A 6,000-nucleotide genomic window follows, 5' to 3' on the forward strand; every position below is an offset into this window, starting at 1 on the left:
CCCTCCAAGATGCCCCTCCTCTCTCCCTCCAAGATGCCCCTCCTCTCTCCCTCCAAGATGCCCCTCCTCTCACCCTCCAAGATGCCCCTCCTCTCTCCCTCCAAGATGCCCCTCCTCTCTCCCTCCAAGATGCCCCTCCTCTCTCCCTCCAAGATGCCCCTCCTCTCTCCCTCCAAGATGCCCCTCCTCTCTCCCTCCAAGATGCCCCTCCTCTCTCCCTCCAAGATGCCCCTCCTCTCTCCCTCCAAGATGCCCCTCCTCTCTCCCTCCAAGATGCCCCTCCTCTCTCCCTCCAAGATGCCCCTCCTCTCTCCCTCCAAGATGCCCCTCCTCTCTCCCTCCAAGATGCCCCTCCTCTCTCCCTCCAAGATGCCCCTCCTCTCTCCCTCCAAGATGCCCCTCCTCTCTCCCTCCAAGATGCCCCTCCTCTCTCCCTCCAAGATGCCCCTCCTCTCACCCTCCAAGATGCCCCTCCTCTCTCCCTCCAAGATGCCCCTCCCTCCTCTCCCTCCAAGATGCCCCTCCTCTCTCCCTCCAAGATGCCCCTCCTCTCTCCCTCCAAGATGCCCCTCCTCTCTCCCTCCAAGATGCCCCTCCTCTCACCCTCCAAGATGCCCCTCCTCTCCAAGATGCCCTCCAAGATGCCCCTCCTCTCTCCCTCCAAGATGCCCCTCCTCTCTCCCTCCAAGATGCCCCTCCTCTCTCCCTCCAAGATGCCCCTCCTCTCACCCTCCAAGATGCCCCTCCTCTCCCCTCCAAGATGCCCCTCCTCTCTCCCTCCAAGATGCCCCTCCTCTCTCCCTCCAAGATGCCCCTCCTCTCTCCCTCCAAGATGCCCCTCCTCTCACCCTCCAAGATGCCCCTCCTCTCTCCCTCCAAGATGCCCCTCCTCTCTCCCTCCAAGATGCCCCTCCTCTCTCCCTCCAAGATGCCCCTCCTCTTTCCCTCCAAGATGCCCCTCCTCTCTCCCTCCAAGATGCCCCTCCTCTCCTCAGCCGGTCACATCGGTCTGCACACCTCCCCCAGCCGGTCACATCAGTCTGCACACCTCCCCCAGCCGGTCACATCAGTCTGCACACTCCCCCAGCCCATCTCTGAAGAGATCTGCAGGTGTTTTAGTGGGTTTCTAACACATACATGTTTTTGATATGTAGTTAGGTGAGCAGCATGGATGATATCCTGTCACCAACATGTGATGGGCTACATAGTTCTGACATCACATTTCTACATAATAAATGTGGTGTTATGGCGCCCTCTACTGTCAGATTTATTCAGACATGATCACTGACCATCCACATAGCATGTACTTGATAAGGAAACAAATGACTGACTGTGTTTTTTTAATCTAATGGCCTTGTTTTGAAAACATTTGTTAAATGTTGAATATTTCAAATGTTGACATTTGCGGTGGGTCATTAATCTATGAAAAAAGTACTCCCCCCCCCCCCTGGTCCCTCTCAGAGGCGATGTTGACCCCCATGACGTCAAGCCGTCTACCCATGGCCAACGCTCTCTCCCTCGGGCAGCAGCTAGCTCAGGCCGCTACCCTGGAGCACCTCCGAGAGAAACTGGAAAGAGGAGGAAGAGGAGGAGACAGACAGGAAGATGAGTCGCTTGGTCATGGAGGAACAGCAGAGATTGATGCAACAGGCGTTCCAACAGAACCTGGCCTCTCACTTCAACCCCGGCATGAAGCAACTCAACAACAACAACAGACACGGTCAGTATTGTGCTGGTTTGCTACCAATTAGTTCAATCAATCAAATGTCTTTATAAAGCCCTTCGTACATCAGCTGATATCTCAAAGTGCTGTACAGAAACCCAGCCTAAAACCCCAAACAGCAAGCAATACAGGTGTAGAAGCACGGTGGCTAGGGAAAAACTCCCTAGAAAGACCAGAACCTAGGAAGAAACCTAGAGAGGAACCAGGCTATGACGAGTGGCCAGACCTCTTCTGGCTGTGCCGGGTGGAGATTATAACAGAACATGGCCAAGATGTTCAAATGTTCATAGATGACTAGCATGGTCGAATAATAATAATAATAATAATAATCACAGTAGTTGTCGAGGTGCAGCAAGTCAGCACCTCAGGAGTAAATGTCAGTTGGCTTTTCATAGCTGATCATTAAGAGTATCTCTACCACTCCTGATGTCTCTCGAGAGTTAAAAACAGCACGTCCGGTGAACAGGTCAGGGTTCCATAGCCGCAGGCAGCAGCACGGCCAGGTGGACTGGGGATAACAAGGAGTCATCATGCCAGGTAGTCCTGAGGCATGGTCCTAAGGCTCAGGTCCTCTGAGAGAAAGAGATAATTAGAGAGAGCATACTTAAATACACAGAGGACACCGGATAAGACAGGAGAAGTACTCCAGATATAACAAACTGACCCCAGCCCCCTGACACATAAACTACTGCAGTATAAACACTGGAGAATGAAACAGGAGGGGTCAGGACCACAATAACCCCGGACTGTAGTATAGATTCTCCAGCTGTAGTATAGACTCTCCAGCTGTACTATAGACAGACCAAAAGACCTGTTTCGTGTATTAATGAGGAAACAAGTCAGCTGTTTTTTTGGGGGGGTGTATATGTTTGCTCAATGTACTCTGATGTGGACAGGAGGAGGAACTAAATAAAACTCCTTGAGGAAATAAATCTGGTGTAAAATAGTTCAAATCAAATTTTATTTGTCACATACACATGGTTAGCAGATGTTAATGCGAGTGTAGCGAAATGCTTGTAGAGAGAAATAGTATAGAAATAGTTTCTCACTTAGTATTGTTATTCGTGTTTGCGTAGTCTCTAGGCCTGGTTGGCCTTAATGCTTTTACAAAGGCAGTTTATAAATGTTTATGAAGTTTATTAACACCTGACATAGATATGTGAGCTTATAATGCATTCTGAAGAGACTATCCATAAAGAGTGCTACTGTTTAGACTGCAGTATATGAACTAGTAGCCAGTTGATGGTTGGCATTGCCTCCCGTACTGAGACTCTTGTCCAGCGACATCTCTAGCAGAATGCATCATCTCTGTTTATTTCAAATGTGTTGTTCCTGTTGTTACTGTAGTATTTAAACCGATCTAGATGTGATTATTTAGAGTAGCCTCACACAGAGAGCTTTTTAGTAGTTAAAAAAAAAAAAGTTAAATTGAGTGGTCATGTCACCGTAACCTCACACGCATACATCAACCTCCACAACATCTTTGTGTGTGTGTGTGTGTGTGTGTGTGTGTGTGTGTGTGTGTGTGTGTGTGTGTGTGTGTGTGTGTGTGTGTGTGTGTGTGTGTGTGTGTGTGTGTGTGTGTGTGTGTGTGTGTGTGTGTGTGAGAGGTATTTGGGGAGAGTGTGTGGAATGTGAGCTTTACTTCCTGAACTCTGAACCCCCCCTCTCTCTCCCGCCCCCTGCATCACTCATTGGGGAGGACTAACTCCACAACAGAATAACGGACTGCTAAGGCTCTGTTGAAGAGGGTATTACCTCTGGAATTACTGTCCTGTCTAAATTGAGTCTGGATCAGAGGATGTTGGAGAACTGAGAGACGATTGGCTAACCCATCGTTGAAGCATCACATGTTTTATTGATTTATTTTGTTATCTCAATGCACAAACGAAAGGGTATCTTTTACACAGTGCAAGGGAGATGCACCATGACAAATGGACATTGAACTTGTGGATGCTGATATAAGTATTGTGCCATCGATGACCCAAGCTGATTGGCACCAGTTGCATAATGTACCGGTTGGATCTTCCCGTCTACTGTCATGTCAGACACAAACACATATTTTTGTTTTATTTTCTATGTGACTTTCTAACGCGGTGAAACTAAGTCTTGGATTGGATTGGATTGGTCAGAAGCCTGAGAAAGAGGCATGAGATTGGTCAGGAGCCCGAGAAAGAGGCATCGGATTGGTCAGGAGGAGAGAAAGAGGCATCGGATTGGTCGGAGGAGAGAAAGAGGCATCGATAGGTTTGGTCAGGAGGCCGAGAAAGAGGCATCGGATTGGTCAGGAGGAGAGAAAGAGGCATCGGATTGGTCGGAGGAGAGAAAGAGGCATCGGATTGGTCGGAGGAGAGAAAGAGGCATCGGATTGGTCAGGAGGACAGAATGGACCTCAAGGATCAAAACGCAGGCTCTTCACGTCGCAGAATGCAGGCATCCTGCAATCCATCCTGACTCAGCAATCCGTCCTGACTCAGCAATCCGTCCTGACTCAGCAATCCGTCCTGACTCAGCAATCCGTCCTGACTCAGCAATCCGTCCTGACTCAGCAATAGTGACTCAGCAATCCATCCTGACTCAGCAATCCGTCCTGACTCAGCAATCCGTCCTGACTCAGCAATAGTGACTCAGCAATCCATCCTGACTCAGCAATCCGTCCCGACTCAGCAATCCGTCCCGACTCAGCAATCCGTCCTGACTCAGCAATCCGTCCTGACTCAGCAATCAGTTTAGCTATGGAGTAGTCTTCTGGATCCAGTTTACTAGAGTAGGGGTTTAGCTATGGAGTAGTCTTCTGGATCCAGTTTACTAGAGTAGGGTTTCAGCTATGGAGTAGTCTTCTGGATCCAGTTTACTAGAGTAGGGGTTTAGCTATGGAGTAGTCTTCTGGATCCAGTAATCTAGAGTAGGGGTTTAGCTATGGAGTAGTCTTCTGGATCCAGTAATCTGGATTAGGGGTTTAGCTATGGAGTAGTCTTCTGAATCGATTCATCTGGATTAGGGGTTTAGCTATGGAGTAGTCTTCTGGATCCAGTAATCTGGATTAGGGGTTTAGCTATGGAGTAGTCTTCTGAATCGATTCATCTGGATTAGGGGTTTAGCTATGGAGTAGTCTTCTGGATCCAGTTTACTAGAGTAGGGGTTCAGCTATGGAGTAGTCTTCTGGAACCAGTTTACTAGAGTAGGGTTTCAGCTATGGAGTAGTCTTCTGAATCGATTCATCTGGATTAGGGGTTTAGCTATGGAGTAGTCTTCTGGATCCAGTTTACTAGAGTAGGGGTTCAGCTATGGAGTAGTCTTCTGGAACCAGTTTACTAGAGTAGGGTTTCAGCTATGGAGTAGTCTTCTGAATCGATTCATCTGGATTAGGGGTTTAGCTATGGAGTAAACTCTATGGAGGTGTGGTTCCCTCTAGACAGTGGTTGGGGACTGGTTAGTAACTGATTAAATGTAAAATCGTGTCATCAGATTACAGATACTTCATGAAAACGTAATGACTATGCCTTGTTGGATTACTGTTACATTACGAAAGGAAAAGAAGCCAGAAATCAAATACATTATGACACCTTTCGATGGAGAGCGTCATGGTTCTGCTGGCTGCTTATACAGGTCCTGGTCACCAAGCAGCTGGGAGGTATGGTTCAGCAGGGAGGTATGGTTCAGCAGGGAGGTATGATTCAGCTGGGAGGTATGATTCAGCTGGGAGGTATGGGAGGTATGGTTCAGCTGGGAGGTATGGGAGGTATGGTTCAGCTGGGAGGTATGGGAGGTATGGTCCAGCTGGGAGGTATGGGAGGTATGGTTCAGCAGGGAGGTATAGGAGGTATGGTTCCGCTGGGAGGTATGGGAGGTATGGTTCAGTTGGGAGGTATGGGAGGTATGGTCCAGCTGGGAGGTATGGGAGGTATGGTCCAGCTGGGAGGTATGGGAGGTATGGTTCAGCTGGGAGGTATGGGAGGTATGGTTCAGTTGGGAGGTATGGGAGGTATGGTCCAGCTGGGAGGTATGGGAGGTATGGTTCAGCTGGGAGGTATGGGAGGTATGGTCCAGCTGGGAGGTATGGGAGGTATGGTTCAGCAGGGAGGTATAGGAGGTATGGTTCCGCTGGGAGGTATGGGAGGTATGGTTCAGTTGGGAGGTATGGGAGGTATGGTCCAGCTGGGAGGTATGGGAGGTATGGTTCAGCTGGGAGGTATGGGAGGTATGGTTCAGTTGGGAGGTATGGGAGGTATGGTCCAGCTGGGAGGTATGGGAGGTATGGTTCAGCAGGGAGGTAT

At 49.2% G+C, this 6,000-nt stretch overlaps 1 pseudogene; it reads left to right on the forward strand.

Annotated features, from left to right (window-relative positions):
• LOC135508949 (AT-rich interactive domain-containing protein 3B-like) overlaps positions 1–1,815 on the forward strand; it is a 35,424-nt pseudogene extending 33,609 nt beyond the window's left edge.
• The last annotated feature ends 4,185 nt before the right edge of the window (positions 1,816–6,000 follow it).

The sequence above is a fragment of the Oncorhynchus masou genome, chromosome 22, assembly GCF_036934945.1.
Source record: "Oncorhynchus masou masou isolate Uvic2021 chromosome 22, UVic_Omas_1.1, whole genome shotgun sequence".
NCBI classification, from domain to species: domain Eukaryota; kingdom Metazoa; phylum Chordata; class Actinopteri; order Salmoniformes; family Salmonidae; genus Oncorhynchus; species Oncorhynchus masou.